Consider the following 24,493-nt stretch of genomic DNA (forward strand, 5'->3'; position numbering starts at 1 on the left):
CAGTGGCAGCTAGATAAATGTGTTAATTATGTGCTGGCCACAGGTTCTTCTTGACCTAAGCTTTGAACAAAACCCCTCCTTTTCTCAGCCTTTTGACTCCAACCATAAAACTTTGGACAGATCTTCACTGAAGCACGTTTTAGCTTATTACCCAGACAATATGTAGTCACAGATCAGAAAGTAAAGTACAGTGACCCTATTCCCCTCTGACAGATACCACCTGCAGAACCTGACATCAAATAGCATTAACCACTCATCAGAACCATGCATGTGTCTGGCTTCCACAGGAGGAATTCAGGTACGCATTTCGGACTAAGAAAAAAGCTGGGATTGTTCAGGTACTGCACAAGCTTTCTGGAGAAAAGATGAGGGCCTGAAGTTAGCTGTTTCTTTGAGTTCTACATTTCAACACATAAGAAAATGCAGAAGCAGATGAATGTTCACCTAAGCCAAGTTTTCTCCATGTCCCCACTGCCAGGAAGAGGTGCTATGCACAGATAGCTTGCAAGCCTGACCTCCGTGTGACCCACTTCCCTCCTCTTCCTCCGGTATCCACAAATGTAAGACAGAGATTACTAGAGAATATCCCCCAGCTGATTCACTTTAGTATCTCCTTAGGAATTCATCCAATCCCTGTCTTGAACTTCTAACAGATTTGGAAAGATGTCTACCCTCGTGCAACAAAGTATTTTTACGTATTTTATATTGTTCTACTAATAGAAGCTGAAATCGTAACAGTGCCAATTTTTTTATGCTTTCAATTCTTCTTATCTGTTCCAAGAACTTTTCCAAATCATCTTGTTTCCTCCCACTGGAACAATGCTTCTTCCTTGTTCATTGTTAACTGACTCCTCTAGGCCTATTTCACAGTAGAAATCATTATATGGGTCTAACTTCCCTCTGCCACACTTGATTCCACAAATTTTCCCTGTATTTGTCATACTTCTTCCTCACACAAAGGATCTAGATGCAAAATAAATGCACCTCAAGAACTCTCCAGGGTAGAGAAAATGCTGTACCTTTGCAAATACAGTCTTTCCTCCTCCTGCACATTTTGCACTGTGACTCATATCAGCTTAATATTATCTCTCAGCAAGAACCATTAAAAAGATAAATGAGCACAACATCTGGGAGAGTCAATAAACTACTATTCCAATTAATTTGTGCCGCACACTGATTCATCACATTTAGGCAGAGTACAAAAAGTGGAATTGATACCTCTCATTCATGATAAACAGGGAATCATGATAGTGTTACACATCAAGCAAAAGGCCTTCCCCCCTCCTTTGTGCCCCCAGCTCTGTCCTGCTATAATTGCTCCTTTGCCACTGATATGCCCTTGCAGCAGTGGTCACACATCTCACTGGGATAAATCTCACAATGCTGTTGTGAAAAGCTGTCACTCAGTGCCTGACCAGCACTCTGAGCATGACATAATACTGCCTACCTTCTTTCTTAGACAATAATTACAATAACTGCTATTCATAGAAATTTTTCTACGCCCCAAACAGGAAGTGAATTGGGGGGGGGGAGCAACACATAATTTATCGCTCAGGGTTTTAATATAATGAAGTTAATGTGTTTTCTTCAAAAATTCTATTACTATTTATGGGCACATAAAGCACCACAGAAAAATGATTGGTTAAATAAATAAATCATTTTGATAGCTGCTGTATATTCTTTTATCCTCTGTTACTAATTGAGATTATTTTTAATGACACCAAACTACTCTGAAAATATCTGAGAGCAGAATTTATTGAGAAAACCCTTGTGGATTTTTTACAGTCTGCTCAGTTGATTAATTTAATTTTGAGAGAAACACTCTAGATAAAATGTATAACTAAGTTTAAAGGAATACTTCCTCAAGAGCATACTTCATAGCTGGCTTGATCATGAGCTTCCTACAGATTATCCAGATAGAGTTGTGTCTGTGTCTCTTGGGATCCCTTAAGTATACAATGACACTCCAAAAGCTGATTCTGAATGTTCTCCAAAGAAAGGCATTCATTTCCTTGTTTACCATGGAAACACCAGGCGTCTTGAAGCTGATCTTCCATGCTCTGATTATACATTTCCTAGTGGGATCCAAATTAAGAACTTCCATAGCTCTTAAAGGGAAGAAAGAGACGCTTATTTTCATGAATTTTTATTAAACCCTTGAGGGTCTAATAGGGTGCCTAACTTAGAAGCATAATCACTCAAATGACCTCTACAGTCAGTGGACTGAGCTGAATCATGCTCACCAGGGTAACTAGGATCTGCACTAATTAAAAAGGGAGCTATGGACAGCTCCCCCCCGATGACTCCCCAGGTGCAGCCTGAAGGTATCTGGGGAGATTCTGAGCCTCTGTGCCATCTCCCAACCCACACAGGAGGCCAAGGTAGCATCTCTTTAGATAACTACAGTGCTTTCCCTTAAATCTCTCTGCCATGACACATACTTGGCTAGAGTAGCTTTACAGCTTAGCTTGTAAATCTAGTCCTTCTTCCTAAGTAAAATTCATTCACAGCTGCCCTGTGTTTCTGGAGACTTTCTCAATGCCTCCACATCATGTTTTGCTCTGCCTAACAAAGATCGACACTGATCTCTTGAAACTACGGCAATTAAAAAAAAATTCTAATTAAAGATACAGACTCTTTCTTCCATCTATTATGTACTTGAATTACATACATATTAAACACAATTAAGTTCCTGAAAACAATTTTTTCCCACCTCAAAAGATTTGACTTCACTGACAATTTTTATAGTGATTTGTGTAGTTTTCAAAGAAACATTGGCAATTATAGTCAAGTTTCTAACATTAACACTGGGAAGAAAAATCCCAGCTCTACAATATTAACAGCATTATAGAATGAAAAATTTGAAGAAATTAATTGTTATTTATGTTATCCATTACTTGCCTGATAGGCACTCCTCTAAAATATAACAGGAATTGGAGTAATACAGAAATTACTCCCTCTGAATTTTCAAACTTTCATAAATAAAGGAGACTGTGCAAACAGGGAGAAATGAATTAACAGCTGTCCATCACATTTGTCTTCTTTGATGGAAAGAGAAGATGACAACTGTACCCACTGGGTATGGTTTCACTGTCCTGTTATTGATTTTACTCTAATTTCTCAGGATACTTCTCTCAGTACAACTGTGCACAGATCCTTGAGCTTTTATCTATATAGAAATAAACATGATGTTATCAACTTCAAGTATAATTTATCTTCGACAATTATACTTTCTTCTCTACAAAAGGAAGACACAAGGCTTCAGCGAGGAAAAAAATACGCAATTCACAACTCTAGGGCACAGCTGCAAACCTTTGTCAAGCACTATGTAAAATGTTGTATTTCCAAAATTCTAAGCACAGAATTTTAAGTTTAGAATACTAGACTCTGAAGACATAGACTAGACAACTGAAGTATCCCTGAAGATCACACATTATTAACTTCTAGGTGAAAGTAATCTATGGTACTAAAAATTCATAGAAAACTGACGTTTCCTTCTCTGATGCAACTTAATTTTAAACAAACACCCCAAAATTCACTGCAATTTTATAACAGAAGATGTCTGGAAACAAGGAAGAAGATGCACCCTATTTCGGCATTTAAAAGGGGAAGGGAAATAACATATTTTCACAAATGGTTATTAAACAAATAATGTTTTACTGTCCTGGTTTTGTCTGGGATAGAGTTAAATTTCTTCTTAGGAGCTGGCACAGAGCTGTGTTTTGGATTGAGAATACTCTTAATAACACAGATGTTTTAGTTGTTGCTAAGTAAAGCTTACTCTAAATCAAGAACTTTTCAATTTCCCATGCTCTGCCAGTGAGGAGATGGACAAGAAACTGGGAGGGAGCATGGCCGGGAACAGCTGACCCCAACAGGCTGAAGATATTCCACACTATGGAACATCATGCTCAGTACATAAACAGAGGGGAGGTGGCCAGGATCTGTTGATCACGGGTCAGGGATGTGCTGGGCATCCATCAGTGGGTGGTGAGCGACTGTACCATGAATCACTTGTGTTTTTTGGGGTTTATGCCTCCCTCCCCATTTCCTTTCCTTTCCTTTCCATCATCATCATCATCATTATCATCATCAACATCATCATCACCATTATTACTCTTATTATTTTACTCCAATTATTAAACTGTTCTAATTGTTGTTATGTCAACCCGTCTTTTACCTTTATCCAATTCTCCTTCCCATCCCACTGGGATGGGAGGGGTGCGAGGGTAGGGGCTAAGTGAGCAGCTGTGTGCTGCTTAGCTGCCAGCTGGGGTTAAACCACGACAGTGACGTAAAGAGAATGTCCCTAAAATCATGTTCTCATCTACTCAGCAATGCTGATCATGCTTTTTTTTTCAAGTGAAATTAAAGTTATTGTATACCAAGTTCTGTTTGCTGATGGGTGGAAAGTGGTAAAGAAGACAAGCACAGTGTTTGCAATGGCCAGACAAGCAATGCCACAAATCAGAAAAATAACCATGACATTTGCTGACCAAGTCTGCAAATGCAAATGCAAATCTGCACAGACAACCCAAACACAGAACTGCCCAACAGCCTTAAAGGCACTCTCAGGACACTGGAAAAGAAATCAAGGGCCTGAATGGTTGAGCAGGAGCAAAAGTGAGAGCGGCTTGCAACACTAAGATATGAATAAGTCTAAGAAAAGAGATGTTTTATACTAATGCTGCTTCCCATTGTAATTTAAGAATGTAGCCTTACATGCCATGTCTAGAAATATATGAACCAAGATCCATGCACAAACACTCAAAAGATACAATGGAGGGAAAAAAAAGAACAAGCTGAAAATACTTTTCTTAAATCGTTCATTGTGGACCAGTTTGAAAAATCCTTTAGTAAGGATTAGTATTTTCTTCAGCTGCAGTAAAGAATTTCATTTTTTGCAAAAATATGCTTACTGTCTTCATCTCTAATTTTACTTTTGATTTCATGAGGGTTTTACAGTGAGAAATATTTAGCATAAGCAGAAAATGCATGTTATTCATATTCACAGTATCCAAGGTTATGTTGTCTATTTGGATATAGTGGCAGCACTGACAGCCAGTCAAAAGATAATGTTCCTCTTCTATGGGAATTCCCATCATTTTGAAATTACCTTTCATTCCATGAGAGAAACTGTCATTTCAAAACAGATTACAGAAAGAACTAATAATATTAAAGCATCTTAATTTAAGTGCAGCTCTTTTTATTAACCTCCTGTCTGGCTTCAATGAGGCAGCTTGGGTTTTCAAAGAATGTGCTTCATAATTTAAGGGTTAATTAAAACTACTTTTTTCCATTTTAATCAGTTTCACAGCCTTGGGCTGTCATAGAGCTTGGTTCACAAATTGTTGGCTTCATGCATTTGCAGATAGAGGTTACTTTTAAACTATTCAATTACTAGCATTATTTATCATCACTTTTTATTCCTGTTAAGAGAAGCAAGAATGTTTCTTTGTAAAACAACAAGGCAGAAAAGCACTGAAGCACGATCACTTTACTGCCTTTATCACTGCTTTGACCTTGCTGTCCAAACCTACTCTCCTACCTTCACTCCATGCAGATGATTACCAGGTACCTCCCCTCTAGTTATTACCCCACAGAATTACAAACACCAGTTTTTGAGTTCATAAGGTTGCCCCAACAGAGCTCTGTAACATAACATACTCCCCAAATGGTAGTGAGAATAAAAAATTATATTCAGTCAAACTGACTCCCTGATGTTTTGCTGACTGCACTAACAGGCTATACAATATACAAGCTTTAGCTCCAGCACGTAAATGAGAGCGTTTGATGTGGAAATATATGCACAAAACTAGGAAGCTATGAGGGAGGGAGAAAATGGCTCAGAGAAGAGCTCTACCACACAGCCTTCATTCTTTTATGACCACTGTTTGCCTAGATGGGAATTCTGTCTGTTCTACCATTATTTTGAGTCTCACATTCATGTTAGATAATAAAACATCATAAAACAACCCTGCACTGCACTGGTCATACTCTGAGAAGTGCATACCAACACTTACTACAGTCTGTCTACAGCCACTTTTTGCAGGAGGTGTTACTTCACTGCGCAGTAACAGGCAATTAGGGAGCTACCTTGGCAGCATCCTCCTGAGAACACAGAGAAAAGAACTATGAGACCTAGAACTTCTTCTGAACAGACTTTGAGAAAATAGATGGTTTCTTCAGTTTTGCTGTCTTCAGTTACAGTCTTGAAATCCATAATATTCATTCAGACTTAGTTGTCTTTCCTCTTACTTCCTTGGTCTCACTGTTAAAATGACTGAACTGAGCAACAAGAACAGACACTACAGAAGTTCTGCTGGACTTCAGAAAAATCTCACTTGGCCTTTCACACTAAGTTTCTTTTAACTTTTGTCAACATCTAGATGTTTATTTGGAGAACAACACTAATGATTCATGTTGATTCAAGGCTCCGACCAGGTTTTCACTTTGATTTTGGGAATCAGGTTGCCCAAAACTGGATCTCATCTATGAGACAATCAAGAGGGAATTGAAGCAGAAACAGCAGCTTGAAGAAAAGAAGTCAAATGGAGGCTGCAAAGAAGAAGTGATCTGAATGGCAATGCCTGATTGACACAATTACCCGAGTTCAGTGAAGCATCAGAAGGAGCCCATGTGCAGCAAGAGTGGGTTAGAGAGCTCCACCAAAAATTTCAACTTGCCACTGGCAGAGCCTGAAGAGCAGCCAATTTTGCTCTCAGGTCCTTCCCTCCTCCTCCATCCTGCATTTCCAGTTCGATGTTTCCACCCTCAGGAAATGGGAACATTATGTGCCACTAATACTTCAGCAGAACAGAAATAGTCTTAAGAGGAAAAGGGAAGGCCAAGCAGGTTACGGTAGAAAGATATTTCAGGCTCATAACATCGCTTTCTAATGCATGTTTGTATTATTTTTCGTGCCAGAGATGAAAGCAACAACACATAATTCTCAGAGTTCATCCTGCCTCCTCAGTGTCTCAAAGGCTTATTTATATTTCAGTGTGGATGCTGGGGCTCACTGCTCTTGTTACATCCATGTCCAACCTCAAAACCAAAGGATTACATTTAAAATGGAGTGAGTAAAATACACCACTTCCTTTCCTTGGATATCAACCAGTCTTGGTCCTAACAGAGTGGATGAAAGGTACATTTTCTGTCAGGAATGTAGTCCCTCCCCCAGCTGGTGGTAAGACTATAATAATAGAAATTAAATAAGGAGGATGGGAACCTTTATTTAGACAATATCTGGCCTACAGTCCCTTGTCAACTGCAGGATTTTTGTCAGCATATTTCTTTAAGCTTCCCTAGTCATATTTTTAAATGTCATCAGCAATAAGGCTTCCATGACTTTCTACCATCTATGTGGGTCTTTGCTGGAAGAAACCACACCTTAATACTGAACCCAAACCCATCTACTTTGGGCAATTTGAGCCAGCCCTTTTCCTTTGGCCAGCACATTGCCTAGGATCCTGTCAATAGTCTTTTAGGTACTCTAGCTACTCCAGAGCAAACCCTTTTCACTCATCAGTAAGCTAGTGCTTTTTAATAGCGTTTTAAAAATTCCCCATAGTCACCTAATCACTTCTGTTGCTCTTCACTGAGCTCCCAGTTCATCAGCGCTCTGGCAGAGAAGTTCATGCAGTCAAACACAAATAGTCTCTGTGCATTTGCATTAGTGCCATCAAGTCAGGGCTGTCCAATTTCAACATCACAGGTTCAGAGACGTAAAAGAAAAACAGTAGAAAATGCCAGGCTGATATGCTGTGGTCCGGATGGAAGAGGGGAAGGCTAAGCCTTTAAAAAAATAATCTAAAAACTAATTTTAAAATAACTTTCTAAGGATTTAAGGCAAGTTCCCCCTTCCCACTCTGATTTCCATATACAAAACTCTTTTCAACACTGATCTGGTACAGTGGCCTGGTACAACTATCAGCCAGGAGAAGCATTGAATGTACAATTCAATGGACCCTATTCTGATCCTGTCAGTTAGGACTGTCCAGTAGGTGTTAATTTATCAAACAGAGTAAGATCTGTTTTAGCTTAATTCTTTTAAAGAATTTTTGTTTTTACTCTATTTCTAAAGACTGATTTGCTTTCTTCACACTCTGTCATCATGCACACTTTTTGGGGGGTAACGCATTAGACACAATCAGAAGAATCTATTTAGGAGACAATTTCTTAAGCTATTCTTATCAGGTAACAGGGATCTAGTCACTAATTTGATTTCGCAGAATAACAGAATGGTTTGGGTTGGAGGAGACCTTAAAGACCATTCAATTCTGACCCCTGCCATGGGCAGGGACACCTTCCACTAGACCAGGTTGCTCCAAGCCCCATCCAGCCTGGCCTTGACCACTTCCAGGGATGGGGCATCCACAGCTTTGCTAGACAACCTGTTCCAATGCCTCACCACTCTCTGAGTAAAGAATTCCTTCCTCTACACCAACCCTTCAAGTGTGAAGTCTTTCACAGGTATTGTATTGCTTACAGGTCCTTGCCAAAAGTCCCTCTCCAGCTCTCTTACATCCCCTTTACGTACTGGAAGGCCACAATAATGTCACTCCAGAGTCTTCCCCAGTCTGAACAATCCCAGCTCTTTCAGCTTGTCTTCAGGAGAGGTGCTTCACGCCTCTTCCTGGACTTTTCTGGCCCTCCCTTCATGGCCCTCAATCTTCTGCCTGAGGATGTCCTCAGCTCTTTCAAGAACCTCCAGCTCTCTGAGACCATCCAGAGCCACTTCTAATTCAAGAGTGGTAAAATTAACCATGAGAAACACACAACCGTCAACACCATTCTTACAGTCTGAGTTAAGAGGACTTCTGACTGAAACAAGGAGCACAAGTCATGCATCATTCCCATTACGTTATTTCACCAAATGTCTTTCTGGTGCTCAGCCTGGGGCCCCAAGCAAAAGGGTAGTTACAGTAAGGCTCAAAATGAAGACTAATTACTCTTCACCATCTGACTCCACATACATGTCCCAGCAGAACAAGGCACGTGCAAACTAAGATTCCCTCTGTCAAAGCCTCTACCTATCCCCTAGATTTTACCAGACTGCTGATTTACACTCAAGTCACCAGAATTTGCTCTCACATCACATGAGAACATTTTTATGTACTTCTAACATGGTTAGATACTGGAAGAGGAGAAGACCACTAAGATCCTCTCTGTACTAGCAACGAAACAACCATTCCTCAACAGCGCTATTCCATTCCTGATACCACAGTGATGGCAGTGCTACCTGCTGATATGGTAGCCCCTTCATGGACAACACATGCACCAAACGGGATTACTGAACTCACTGAAAAGCGAAAATGTCAGTACATATTTGCATCCCCATTGCTGCTGGCACCAGCTGAAAGCCCACTGACATTAGAAAGGGAAGGGACCATCTGGGAGACAACTGCAGGCATGCATCCCAATCCAGCTGTGCTTCCAGCAGCTTCTTCCTGGCTCAAACCCAAGAAGGAGTAATTTCAAACATCTTCTGGTAAAGAAAGCATTCCGGATTCTGCGTACTGGAATGAAATTGATCCTAGCTGTGAGTGAAACATTACATTTGGAAATTCAAACAGTCTTATAAACAGCCCAGTTTGAATTTCCAAATTGAAATTATTCAAAACCTGCCCAGAAGAATCTGCAATATTGTCCCTCTTGTGACATGCCACTCTCTTCTTAGGGAATAGTTAAGAAGATAAGAGAGTTCTGCCAAGGAACCAGGCTTCCATTTGCAGACATCCCCAGGATCTGAGAGAAGCTGTGGTAAGCCTGATGCTAAAGGCTTTCACACAGGCGTCTGTATCCTACACACTGCCTCTGAAGTGGTCAGCTGGGCCAAACAGATTCATATCATGTGAGTGTTTTGCAGTAAGTGGGAGAGAGATCAGGTCATTTAGGGAGCTTTGAAAGCTTTACAGTAACTTGGAGAAACATCAGTATGCTAAAACAGAAATATCTTACAAAGAGTCAGTAGTTCTCAGTCTTTAGCTTCTAGGGTTTAATTACATGATTTAGACACATTGGATATTTTCCAGAGACATGGCACAGAGCAAAAAACTGTACTTGGAAACTGCAGAATCAGCAGAGGAATCATTTACTTGGCAAGCTTAAGGAGACAGAGGAAAAAAAAAAAAAAGCCTGTCTGAAAATGAAGTCATGTATGTTTCAATGTGCAGGTCTGGGCTGGCGAGAATTCCCATCCCAAGGTGAATCAAGAGCTTAAGGATTCAGCTTTCATATGTAAGACTGTAGTTTTCAGTCTGGAGAGGCTGTGTTCTTATGGTACCCAGCATCTTCTCTGCTCTTTGCCCGGAGCTGTGTGCACACTCGGGCATGCGCACATGCGTGTACACACGGGCGTGGGGGTGTGCATGTGAATTGTTTGAACAAAAATCTTCTTGACAAGCAGGCCTGAGTAGCAGAATGCACAGGGGCCTCTGGAGGCATGGAAAACTGAAACCAGTGACTAGAAGAGCTTTTGTCAGAAGTGGTCTCAAGAACAATCTTCATGTAGCACCTCTGTGACAGAAGCATCAGCTTGCTCCATGGTGACTTTTTAAGAGGCAAGACAGCACCTTCAGTATAAAATAAGGTGCCAGGATCTTTAAAAAGTACACACATTTTAACTGCATTTCTTAAAACACAACATAAATTAACAGTATACTTCCAATAAAATTCTGTTTCTGGTGGCACAGTATTTCTTGAAAGCTCAACAGACTGCCTCTGAAAAGGAAGTACTAGTGTAGTTTTTTGTTAAGTTTAAAACTCCTTGTATAAATCAAGAGTGAGAAGAGTGACAACATGAAATGGCTTTTTCTTACTCAGAGTTGCTGCTCACATGTTTGACTGCTGTGGCTGACATGAGCAATTAAGGAGCTTTTATCCTTTTGGGGGTCTGTTTACCCCCATGCTCATGTCAAAGCAGCAGTGGTGCTGCTCATGTCAAAGCAGCACTGGAGAAAAAGTGCTAGTTTGCTGTTGTACAACATCTACAGAATTATTTACAAAATACACCCGTGTTACAATTGTGTACACCCCTGAAGCCCATGACACTTCATAGTTGCCAAAGAACAAACATGGAGAGAAGAGTGATATCCAGCCCAAGATTTATCAGGTAGAAGCTAAAGTATAAGGTCATGAGTTGGAAAACTGCTGAATGCGTGCAGTCAGTAGCTGGAAGAAATACCTTACCTGTATTTCTGAAAGATGATACAAAACTCACTAACAAAATCAAAATCAACAGCAAGATATAACAGTAATATAATACTAAATCAGGTTTAACAAAAAAAACAACAGCAAACAAGACTAAATAATGACAGTATTATAGGAGCTCATCAGTTTCCCCCTAAACCTTTAATCAACTTTTCACAGAAATAAGTCATTGAGCTTTTTGAAAAAAATCATCACAAGTTTATGACCAAAACCAGACAATCTGGAATATTCTTAATAAATACTTTTTAATGACAGCACCCTTTTTAGAAGACACTGCCGTCTTGTTTGGCGGCTAAATGACATTACAAAGCTCTAGCTTGACCACCAATTTGTACTTCTTCCACCTTCTATTGTTTATGTGTGCAGTAAACATATGCAATATGGCCACAAAAATGAAAAATAAAAATATATTGTGCAACCTTAAGTGTGCTCCAAAAGCACTCCGCACTAATCTGCAGTGACTTCAGGTTAACCCTCTGTACAGGGACTGCTGATGGATAATGAAATACAAAGAAACTAAGGTTTTAGAGGAGCAAATCTGGAGACAGGAGCATTCCTGAACCAGAGGAAAAGCATGCATAAATCTTCTGACAGTCCAGGGAAGGAAAGCTGGCCAAAAAACAAAACTGTCTTAATTGGAGGCACATCAGATAACGGGGCGGGGGGGGATACACTCATCTCTTACGTGACTCTCTGCATATGGCACATGCAATATCAGAGGGGAGAAGGGGAAGCCATCTGCACCTGGGCACAAAGAGGGATCCACACAGTGAATCCGTACAGGCATAAGGAAGACAATTCCCAATGGGCTAAGGGATCAGCTCCCTTGTCAGACACATCTGCTGGCAGCCTATGGGAGCATGCTGGAGAATAAGCAGCTGCCTCCTTGGAGCCACCAGCTGCCTTCCCCCCAAAAAGGATTTACACTGTGCCATTGGTCAGCCTCCAAGCAAAACACAGGAGGCAAAGACAGTAGCAGCCTTGGGCAAAAGAAAAAAGAATTAGACATCTCCTCCCCAACCCCCTCCAAAAAGTCTCAACAACCTAAGCTGTTCATGCCACAGATAACAGCTTGGAAGAGCTGAGAACTTCAGGACAACGCAAGAAAACATGGCTTTCTGTGGGGTTTCAGTGATTAAATTAGAAAGAGATACAATCCTACTTCATACAATATCCAGTGTAGCAAAGTGATGCTTTTTCCAAAAATCAAAACACATGGCCATGCAAACAATTCTGAGCAGCTCAGTGCAAGTGCAAGAATGTCAAATAGGAGAGAACTCAGAAGACAAGAAAAAATGTTCAGTGGCTAGAGGGGCATACAAGTCAAGGAATTAAAAACTGCACATGAGTAATTTGGCTAAGAGAGCATACAGGCAAAATGCAGTAAAGGAAAGAATGCAATTATGTGCAGTTATCTGAAGCTTGCCAATACATTAGCAAAGTAAACTGAAGTAGTGCAAGGTGTTGAATTTAGGTGTTGAATGAACTTCTAGAGAAAAACAGTATTTTTTTCTGCAATGAGATGGGGTGAGAAGGATTATTAGATTGTGGACTATCTTTTCCTTTCCTTCTATTCTCCCAACATCAGCATTGGGATTATTTCAAACTGGAAATACCTAAAATGAAAAATTAAGAAATACCTAAAAAGTAGCCAAAAAATCTTGTATTAACGGCTTAGGGCAGGTGGATCAGCTGTGACTAAAAATGAAATGCACAGACATCCAGTTCCATGTTTTGAATTAGAACCTATATAACAATGAAAAACTAAGCCTCCTTCTCCATTGCAGCTGAGGCTACAGATTTGTCTCTGTAACAGACATGCCGGGTGGCAGCTAACTCTCCTTGACTTTGTTGTTTCCATTTGCCCCCTCACTCTACTTCACCATGAATCTGCATGACCTGGTATCACTGCTAATGAAGGATGCCCCTTGGGAGATTTGCTTCCCCATCTTCACTCTCTGATTTCTGGAACCTGTAGGAAAGGCAGGTGATGCTCACTCTCCTTCCCAGCCAAATGAGGGTGGTAATAGCAAGAGAAACTTCAGAGTAAGTGAAATCATCTCAGTGGATACCACAAAAGGCAAAATTAAAATTACCCATCACAACAGCCCCTCCCACATTCACAGATTTATTTAGCTTGAGTAGTAGTAACTTGCATCATCTCCTTGAAAAATAGCCTAACACGGCTTTTCTCTGCCACAAGCACTCATACAGCCATCTGTCCCCCACAAGAGCGCTGAGCAACCCTACCCACAGACAAGGCCACACAGCCTCCCTTGTGTCGTTCCACGAGGATCGTGAACCCACACCAGCATCCATCAAGCCCCACTTCAGAGACTTCAAAGGCAGCATTTCCCTACGGCTCTCCAAGGGGGCTAGAGAGGGGGGAAACACCGCTCGGGGAGCAGACCAAACGCACCACGGCCGTGTGGAAGGGCTCTGGGGGTGATGGCAGTCTCCGAGAGCGGAGAGGCCGGGACCCGATTCCCCACATCTGTGCCCACGGCGGGCACCTGACAGCAGACGTGCGCTCGAGGGATGGTCCCGGTAACGCCGCCTTTAAACAGCACACACCGGGAAAGGAGGAAAAAGAACATCACCTGAGGAGTTTTAACCCCTTTCCAAGTAGTCCTCGTTTGTTCTGCGCCCCCTCCCCCGGATGGCAGAGACCCGCGGGTACCCGCGACCACGTCCCGCTCGCTCCGAGCGCTCCGGCCGGACTCACAATGCCCGTCCTCGCCCGCCCGCCACGGTACCTTGTGCAGGACTCCAGCAACACTCCCTCCACTTCCCAGCATTACTCGAGCAGCGTTCGCAGGAGCCCTTCCCGCTAGAGCCGCGCCGCCCGGCCTCCCGGCATCAGAAAAGTTGGACAAAGACCATTTTCACCGCGCGAGTTGCACCATCCCGGCGGGCCAGCGCCAGCTCCCTCTCGCTCCGCGCCCAACGCCGCTTTGTCCCCCGGCCCCAGGCACAGCCTCTGGCCTCGCTCGACGTCTTTCAACAAGTCGGCTGCTTGTGAGCAGTCCCGATCCTTGCGCTCCCCTCCAGGCCCTTCACTGGGAATGTGCTCTCCCCGCCCAGGTTCCCCCTCCTGCAGGAGTCTCTCTTTCTCTCGCTTCCCAGGATCTGCCTTGTCCCTTTCTCCGGGCTTCACTCTCTCGCTCGCTTTCTCTCCCCCCTCCCTCCCTCCCTTCTCGCCGTGCCCCTCCTCCATTCTCTCTCCGCCCCCCCGACCTGCTTTCCTTCGCAGAAGCCCAGCGACGGCAAATGGGGGTGGGGGCGCTGCGAGATCCCGCACTCCAAGGCGGCTGCAGCCACTCCTGTCACTTCCGCGGCCATCGCCATCCTGTGTGCCCCACGCCCCGCCGGCTCCCCCGGCCGCCGGCAGCCTCCCCTCGGAGCCGCTCCGCTGGGCGGGTCGCTGGGCGGCACCGGCTTCCCTCCGCTGCCGAACCCCTCCCGCTTCCCCCAGCCAGCCTCTTCTAGAGGGGGATTTTCCAAAAGGGTCTTCCCTCACCTCTTGCTCTCCGGGGATCCCGAGCGTGGCCGCAGCTGTGCCTGCCCCAGCCTCTGGGCGAGCCCCTGCCCCAGCCCCTACCACTGCCAGGTTCAGGTCAGGAAGGACAGTCTGGCTGCACAAGACTGATCCTTGGTCAGTCTGTCTTGACATTGTTGAAATCTGTGTTACTGTGTGCCATCTCCTGTTGGTCTGTATAACCCAGCCTCAAGTTCGTGCATCTGCGCTTACTTGTACTCCACCTCCAATGCTTCCTCTCTACTCAGCCCTTGAGAGGCTCCTCTGGAGTGCTGCGTCCAGTTCTGGGCTCCTCATTAAAGAGACATGGAGCTCCAGGAGCGGGTCCAGTGGGGGCTACAAAGATTATTAACAGGCTGGAGCACCTTTCTCATGAGGAAAGGCTGAGAGAGCTGGGCCTGTTTAGCCTTTAGAAGAGATGCCTGAGAGGGGGCTCATCAATGTCTATAAGTATCTGCAGGGAGGGTGTTGAGGGTGGATCCAGGTTCTTCTCAGTGGTGCCAGACACTGGGACACGGGGCAATGGGCAGAAATTGATACACATGAAGTTCCACCTGAGTATGAGGAAGAACTTCTTCACTGGACATGGAGCTCCAGGAGCGGGTCCAGTGGGGGCTACAAAGATTATTAACAGGCTGGAGCACCTTTCTCATGAGGAAAGGCTGAGAGAGCTGGGCCTGTTTAGCCTTTAGAAGAGATGCCTGAGAGGGGGCTCATCAATGTCTATAAGTATCTGCAGGGAGGTGTTGAGGGTGGATCCAGGCTCCTCCCAGTGGTGCCAGGCACTGGGACACGGGGCAGTGGGCAGAAACTGATACACATGAAGTTCCACCTGAGTATGAGGAAGAACTTCTTCACTGTGCAGGTGACTGAGCACTGGGACAGATTTCCCAGAGAGGTTATGGAGTCTCCCTCACTGGAGATATTCCAGAAACATCTGGACACAATCCTGTGCCGTGTGCTCTGGGATGATCCTGTTTGAGCAGGGAGTTGGAGCAGGTTGGAGCAGATGATCCCTCCCATGATCCCTTCCAACCTGACCCATGCTGTGATTCTGTGAAATGTCACAGAGGCAAGGCGCTTCCTTCACTCTAGGTACTGACAAACCTCAATCATGTGGGTGAATCAAACAGGGTTTCTCAGATATTCCAAAAGAGAACCTCACCTTCCAGTGTGGAAACAAAGGACTGAAAGCACCTTTCTTGAAGAATCCTTCTGGATGTCTCCTGTTTCCTGCTAGTGCAAGAACAAGAGTCTACCTACTCATTCTGCAAATGTCACTGGCTGCATAGAGAGAAATGCCAGCGCATGAGGCACACAGCATTACCCTCCACTCATTCCTACCATTCGGTGAGTTACACAGCCGAGTGGCACAAAATGAGGGAGGGTGCAGTGAGCTAAACACAGCACGCATTAGGACTGGATGGAAAAGATATCAAAACTCAGTGCCTTACAATTCATAAATGCTTCTGTTCCCAAAGTAACTCTCTTTGGTTTGAAGTATCAGCTTCACAACACACACAATAGAAAGTGACTGCGATTCTCTTCCACGTAAGACACTGGTACACGTACAAAAGGAAAAAGCACATTCAGTGAAGTTCTGCTTAAAAGAAGCACCATCAGTAGACAGTGACACATCTCAGTGTTAAAAAAGCTAGGGCTGGTTTCCACAGAGCACAGCGTTTTCTTGCAGTTCTGTGTCTATGCAGAGTAACACAAATACCTACTTCTTCCCAGACAGCATAGTTTCTTTCTTAATCCTCTCTGTGGGGGTTTCTAGACACCAATTACAACAGACCTCTTTCCTTCCAACTTCCCTCCCTCTCCCTCCCCCCATCTGATTCTAAAAGAAATTTACTTCAGGAGAAATTGCAGGTATTCAGCTCCTTCTGGAATCTGGTCCTTACTAGCTGGGTAGTAAATTTTTGCACATATGTTTTCCTTTCTTCCTCATTTTACTACTATGAGGAGCATCTGGCCCCTAGAAAGGAGCAGTGGGACTGTACCATTGCACTGGGGTCGGGAAAGAGGTTAACTAGCTGCTTTGTTCAATAGCTGCAGAAACACTTCCTCCCCTTTATGGTAACGGAATATTCCCCCCAAAACCTCCTCCTCCTCCTTCTTTTGGAATGAAAGCCAAGCATGAGCGAACTGCTACGCTGAATGGGGAAGTCTGAGAAAAGTTCCTGTGCATGCATGCACGTGCAACATCCAAACCCTCTTTAAAACTTCACCTGAAGTGAAAGGATGGCTGACAGTCAATCTTTTATGAGGGATTAATTTTTACGTCAGTATTTAAATGGTTTTTTTCTCCAGTGTTGCAGCATTTTGCAATGCTGCAGAATGTGTATGTAAAAAAAATTTTCCAGTTTCTGAAATCTTCCCTCTGCTAGGCAAATTAACACACCCTACCAGAAAACCTCAGCCCTCTCAATATATAAACAACCACAGCCGACATGACAGAAACAAAGAAAAAGCTCTCAATCCCAACTACCACGCATAGATCGAATTCTCAGGAGAATCTTAAATGTGACAAGACCAGCATATCCCATTCAGCAGTGTGGCTTGCATGATAGAGAGCTGTGATCTCCAAAGAGGGCTGCACGCACCGCAAAGGGATATGCAAGGCAGCCCATTGGTGTGCAGGAGGAAAGTAATAGAATTTCAGTAGTACATAACTTATAAATAAGTAAATATATGTATAACGGGGGTGTATGCTAAAGCCTTTTACCAAGAGGGATACGTGATCAAGAAAGTTTGGAGACAGTGATAAAGGCAATCATTACACAGACAGACATTCATTTTATAGACACGATTCCACACAATAGTGAGTTTCAGATGTCCAGACACACAAACAGATCTTGTAATATTTAAAGTTGCAGTTATTAAAACAATGGTCAGAGCAGTAAATCATAATTCATTTATCAAATACTCTCCTCACTGTGTGAAACGTGTTAGGTCTTGAAGAGAAAAGAATTGGAATGTGCAGGGCAGACCACACAAACCAAAGAGAAGAAAACCACCCATGAGAGAATAGCTGAGGAGGATAAAAGGGAGGGGTGAGGCTAAGACAAGGGGAATAGAGTTTCAAAGAAAAAGGAGAGAAGAAGGAGGGTAAGAGTAAGAGAGGTGGGAGACAGAGGTAGAGAAAGCAAGATACACAGGGAGCAACTATAAAAGACAGACAAGGAAAGAAAGGGATGTGAAGAAGAAAGGGAGGAGCTGGGAACAGCAAATAGAATAGCAGGCAAAGCAAAGAATAAGAAGGGTACTATTTATACATGAGAGGACATGTTTGACAAGCAGTTTTGAAGCAGAACTATTTAGTGGATAAAATCTTCAAGAAGATTTTTTCAAGGGCAGATTTATCACTGCAACTGTCTGAAATAGCACATTTTCCTTCACAGATTTCTGAAAAATAATCATACAGATCAGTAAACTAAAACCTTATTTCCTTTTGGATACCCTATATCCAAAGCCTTGTTGTTTTGTTTGTTGCTGTGTTTGGTGAAGTACAAAGGTATTTTCTCCCTAAGAAAGCCTGGCACAGAAAGAGGAGAAGCTTACAGAAAATTCATAAGAGATAACTGAAGATAATTTAGGGAAGCACAGAAGTGCAAAGGACTGAGGGGCAGCTCAAGATGGAATGTGAAAAACCAGATCCTGCACTTTTACAGTCTCCACACTGGTTTTTGGCAACAACCAGTACACAGTCATGGTTTTTAATTATTTTTTTTAACCTTTATCACAAATAATGAGATTTTTTTACCAGCAAGAAGGCTTCTCAGTCTCAGTGCTCCCTTGAAACAAGCAGTATTCTTCTGCTTACAGACCAGGCTTATTCTCTGTTTTGTCCCTTCTTTGCCATCATTCATTTCTGCGTAGGGCTTTGCTTATGAGCTTTAATGGAAATAAATGCCAGAGAGGAGAAAAACCACAATCTACATTAGCTGACTATTCACCCACCTGTAATTTTAATTATTATTTTCATTAAGTATGTGTATCAGTTGTTATGAAAATTATCTTCCTTGACTATTATATCAACAAATCTTTATAGTGTAACAGTGCATTAATTTTGTTAACATAGATTATTTCACATTGTGCACTGTATTGTCACAAAGTTGTGAAATTTTACTGCAGTTAGTATTGTTCCTGCTTAAGTAAAAGAAACTAAAGGGTAACCTAGTCCTGGATATATGGACTTTGACAACCAAGATAACAGCAGCATCTTAGACCACATCTTGCCAGCATCTTCTGGCATCAGAGCAAGTAATTATAGCAAGACTGAATACAGGGATGTCTGGATCAACAGATAAGCAGTAAGAATTCTGCAAAAATGCAGGTGCTTTGCAGAGATTTACTGTTATTAATAATCAGAAGTGTAGGTGTAAGTGATTAGTCAAATCATGTATTACCTGAATATTTGAAGGGTATAAGAATTGTGTGTAAAACCACATTCAGGTTGCCCCAATTTGGCTGGGACACCTCATGCACGTGAATTAACATTTGCCCATTGTAATTCTATGCTTTGTATCCTAACCTCTCTCCTCAGTTGGCACGGGCCAGTTGCAAATTATCATGACAGTCTCAAAGGGGAAGAAACAGCTAGACTTGTGCCAGTTCACCAGAGCTACAGTCTAAATGTCTGTTTATCTATCCGTTTTCCAGCATCCTACTTATGCAACCTGAGTGTTCTAACACACTCATCACACAGACTGAGTGCCAGTGTTCATCATGTGTTCATCATGCTAACAGCCAGAGGGAAAAACAGTCATTTTTGCTGTGGACCAGGATTTGGGGAGCTTTAAAAAGAGAAGTGGCTGCCTGGGAATCCATGACTGGTTTTACGCTAAACCTTGTTCCTTGCTGGGACTGGACACTATTTAGTCAATTTTGTGCAGACCTGCAATCCAGCTGTGTAAGTTCAATACCGTTACTAGGTTTTACCTGAATGCCCAGACCTTGTAAATTAATTTTTGCTTACAGGAACATGAGACACTACAGGGTTTCTGAAGCTGCCAAAAGGAGAAAAAGTAAAATTCATGAACTCTGGAGCCATGGCTGAGGAACAGAAATGTGCAGTTAAAGAGATGTATATTTATTTTGTATATATTGTTACTGAAGTCCTATGAATTCCCTAGAAATTATGAATGCATAGGTATATCTTTTATAAAGGGATTGAAGTTGTGAACTTGTACATCTTTCAATCTCCTCTGTATTCTATAATGCACCTCAGAGCAGCCCTGTCTATCTGCTGATCCGTGTTGATCCAAGCTTCGCTCACTTCCTCTGGATGTGTGCTGCAACCACAGTTCTTGACCAAGCATGAAATTTCTAATTTCTTCTTGTGAAAACCAGAAACTCCAAACTCCTTTTGGAATAGCACAGACAAAATCCCGCTGTATTTTTTTTTCAGTATTGTCTGTTTGACTTGGAAGGAAGAGGGGCTCAAGTAAACTGCAATTATCCTATTGTTCTGTTGCTTCCATAAGAGTGTTTGGAAATATTCCATACTTTAAGGAGACCTGTGCTAGATTTGGGTGACTGTTGCTCATCTGAAGAATGACTCCAGAAAGCTGCAGGAGATTCCAAAAAGCTCTGTTTTCAGTTGCATGCTTATGCTCTAGTGGAAAAAATGGACCAACAGTTACGTAGATGGAAAGGGAAGTTGCACTTCCTAAGTGCCCTGGGATTTCAGCAAAATCGCCCTGCTAAAAAGATCACATAACATACAACTTATTCTTGGAAGCCCAGTAGAAAAATAAGGACATTAAGTTACTGGCATTGAAAGGCAGAGAGGTGAAGGCTTCACACCCTCGGGAAGCTGAAAGGAATGGAGCTGAGCTTCTGTGAGAGAACGTAAGGTACCCACAGGAGTTTTCTTTCTGGCTGCCAAAGAGGGTGACTGGTGCCACCCTATGTCCATACCCATCAGTAAAGGTCTGTGAGCCTGCCCAAACTTGCAGCAAGGGGTTACATAAATGACTGCCTTTCTCATTTAGCTCTTGGCTGAAAAATGAGTAGGAAAGGAGAACTACAAATTTAGTTGGGAATAAAATTATTTATTTTCTTTCAGAGAGAAAAAGAACGTGGGAAGTGTTAAAGAAATTTTGTTTAGCATGAAGCTCCACTTAATGTAATTATTTCAGGAGTTTTTCGGAGAAGGGAATGAATGGCTGGATACATCTTCTGGCAGAAAAAGTGTTTCATGAACAGAACCATTCTGTATCCTGGCAGCTCCTGGGTTTCAGACTGAGCCAGTTTCTTCCCCAAGCAATGCTTAATTATTTGTAAGACATGGAAACATCTCAACAGAAAAATTAATTTCTCATTCAATCTCCCATGAACAGACTGGCATATACAGGAATCCAGAGGTGGCAACATATTTCTAGAAAACCGTTTAAAAGCACTGTAGTGCAAAATGGGAATTTACTTCTAAGGCTGTAGTCCCACAGATATTTCAACCCCACAGGAATATGAACCTCTACAGAGACAGATAACATTACACTTTTTTTTTTTCTCTGCCCTTTCCTCATCACCTTCCCAGTGCTATCAGCCTATCAGCAAAGATTTGTGCAGTGATCTGGATCAAGGACCTGATCTGTCTAAAAACTAATTCATCAAAAATTAAACGCACAAATTTGGTGTACATGTAGGAGACTTAATGGAATTGAACAAAATGCTACAGCTAGAAGATGGATGGGAAGGCAAAGGGTGGGCAGGTTGGGGAGGGACAGTCAAGAGAGTTGATGTTTGTTTTAAGTGGCCATATGCCAATCCCCAGAATATGAGGCCTTTGAAATTGAGTATCCCATAACAGGGATGTGTTTTCAGTACCCCTTGCTGTTGCAGGCTTTGTATGAAACTGTTCTCTTCCCACCAAAAATAAAGCTGCAGAAAAGAAGGAAAGAAAATCTCTAAGAAACTATGCAAGAAAAGAAAGCTAAACCTGAAAATGCCTCCAGAAATTGTTGAAATGCCCTTGTTGAGTAAATCTGGAAAACACTGAGGGTGTGCAGGTGTGAAGTCACACAGGTTTAGCCACAGGGTAACATGCCAAGAGTAAACCCCCTATGCATTAGGCAGCACAGCTGCAGAAGGTGAGTAAGCACCTTGAAGGTAACAAAAGCAATGAACAACTGCTTATCTTCATCATGTTGGGAGTAATCTTTTACAATCACATCAGCTCTCTCGCTTATCACCCTGAATCACAGAATTATAGAATCAAAGAATTATAGAATCACAGGATGTCTTGAGTTGGAAGGGACCCATAAGGATCACTGGGTCCAACCCCCTGCTCCTCACAGCACTGCCTAAATCTAAACCATATGACTTAAGTGCTCCTTGAACTCCAACAAGCTTAGGGCTGAGACCGCTTCCCTGGGGAGCATGTTCCAGTGACCAACAGTGCTCTTAGTGAAGGAATTCTTCCTAATGTCCAATGTAAACTTCCCCTAATGCAGCTTCGTGTAATTCCAGTGGAATGAAAAGACAATAATAAATACATCAGCAACAAATGGAGGGCTAGGGAGAATCTCCATCCTCTACTGGATGCTGCAGAGGCAAACGTAGTGACAAAGGATGGGGAAAAGGTACATAATAGACCTTCCTTGCCTCAGTCCTTATTAGCAAGAGCAGTTGTTCTTCAGGTCAGCAGTTGTTCATCCCAGCTCTCTGAGATGGAAGACAGGGAGCAGAATGCACCCCCCATAATCCAATGGAAATGCTCAGTGACCTGCTGCAGACACACACAGGGCTTTGGATCCAGATGGGATCCATCTGAGGGACCTGAATCACCAGGGAGGGCCCAGGTGACAGGATGTTAACAAATGTGATGCCCATCCAAAAGAAGGGCCAGAGGGAAGATCCAGAGAACTACAGACCTGTCAGGCTGAGCTCAGTGCCTGGGAGTGTCGTGGAACAGCTCATCCTCTGTGCCATCACACAGCATGTGCAGGGCAGCCAGGCTTCAAGCCTAGCCAACATGGATTTAGGAAAGGCAGGTCCTGCTTGACCAACCTGATCTCTTTCCATGACAGGGTGCTTAGTGGATGAGGGAAAAGCTGTGGATGTTTTCTTCTACCTGGACTTCCATTAAGCCTTTGACACCATTTCCCACAACATTTTTTTTGGCATAAACTGGCTGCTTATCACTTGGACAGGTGCACTTTCCACTGGGTTAAAAACTGGCTGGATGGCTGGGCCCAGGAAATGGTGGTGAAAGGAGTTGTGTCCAGCTGGCCGTTGGTCACTTGTGGGGTTCCCCAGAGCTCAGAGTTGGGGCCAGTCCTGTTTAATATCTTTACTGATGATCTGGACAAAGGGATCAAAGGCATCCTCAGTCAGTTTGCAGGAGACAGCTGGGTGGGAGTGTTGACCTGCAGGAGGGCAGGAGAGCTCTGCAGAGGGATCTGGACAGGCTGGATCCATGGGCTGAGGCCAGTTGTGTGAGGTTCAATAAGGCTGAGTGCGGAGTCCTGCACTTGGGTCACAACATGCAGAGTTACAGGCTTGGAACAGAGTGAAAGGAATGTGACCCAGCAAAAAAGGACCTGGGGGTGTGGCTGAACAGGAACTGGCAGTGTGCCCAGCTGGCCAAGAAGGCCAATGGCACCTGTATGATCAATACTGTGGCCGGCAGGGCCAGGGCAGTGATTGTCCCCTATCTCCTTGGCACTGGTGAGGCCACACCTGGAATCCTGTGTTCAGTGCTGGGCCCCTAACCACAAGAGAAACTTTAGGAGGCTGGTGCAAGTCGAGAGAAGGGCAACAGAGCTGGTGAAGAGTCTGTATGACAAGTCCTGTGAGGAGCTGCTGAGGCAGCTGGGGTTGTTTGGCCTGGAGAAAAGGAGCTCAGGGGCACCTTAGCATGCTCCACATCTGCCTGAAAGGAGGGTGTAGCCAGGTGGGGGTGAGTATTTTTCCATCCTATCTCCTTGGCACTGATGAGGCCACACCTGGAATCCTGTGTTCAGTGCTGGGCCCCTAACCACAAGAGAAACTTTAGGAGGCTGGTGCAAGTCGAGAGAAGGGCAACAGAGCTGGTGAAGAGTCTGTATGACAAGTCCTGTGAGGAGCTGCTGAGGCAGCTGGGGTTGTTTGGCCTGGAGAAAAGGAGCTCAGGGGCACCTTAGCATGCTCCACATCTGCCTGAAAGGAGGGTGTAGCCAGGTGGGGGTGAGTATTTTTCCATGTAGCAAGCAAAAGGAAAAGAGGAAGCACTCTCAAGTTGTGCCGGGGCAGGTTTAGATTGGAAAATAAGGAAGATTTGTTCACCAAAAGGTTTATCAAACACTGGAACAGGTTGTCCATGAAAGTGGATGAGTCACCATCCCTGGAGGCATTTAAAAGATGTGCAAATGTGGCAATTAGGGACATGTCTTAGACACAGACTTGGCAGCCTTCAGTTTATGGTTGGATTTGATGATCTTAAAGGTTTTTTTCAACCTTAATGATTCTAGATTTCCTTGTGTCCTTTCTTTGTCACCAGAGAGAGAAGATCAGCATCTCCCATTCTACTTCCCCCATGAGGAAGCTGTAGGTCACCCCTCAGCTTTCTTTAGGCTGAACAAACCAAAGGTCTCCAGAGACCTTTCATCATCTTGGTCACCTGTCTCTGGACACACTCTAATAATCTGATGTTCCTGTTACATTCTGGTGCCCAAAACTGCACACAGAACTTGAGGTGAGGTCACGCCAGTGCAGGGCAGGGCAGAGCAGGACAATCCCACCCTCCCTTGG

General features: G+C 43.4%; 1 protein-coding gene across 2 annotated transcripts in view; it reads right to left on the reverse strand.

The window, feature by feature from the left end:
* LOC121355885 (ephrin type-B receptor 5) overlaps nucleotides 1-14,585 on the reverse strand; it is a 65,824-nt gene extending 51,239 nt beyond the window's left edge. The window contains exon 1 of one of the 2 annotated variants that reach the window (XM_041471712.1): nucleotides 14,452-14,585. The gene's annotated coding sequence lies outside the window, so the exon portion shown is untranslated. Of the gene's footprint in view, nucleotides 1-13,970; nucleotides 14,353-14,451 lie in introns of those variants that run through there. The other variant, XM_041471711.1, reaches the window with a different exon arrangement.
* Between the last annotated feature and the right edge of the window lie 9,908 nt (nucleotides 14,586-24,493).

The sequence above is a fragment of the Pyrgilauda ruficollis genome, unplaced genomic scaffold (assembly GCF_017590135.1).
Source record: "Pyrgilauda ruficollis isolate IOZ18807 unplaced genomic scaffold, ASM1759013v1 scaffold274, whole genome shotgun sequence".
Lineage (NCBI taxonomy): Eukaryota > Metazoa > Chordata > Aves > Passeriformes > Passeridae > Pyrgilauda > Pyrgilauda ruficollis.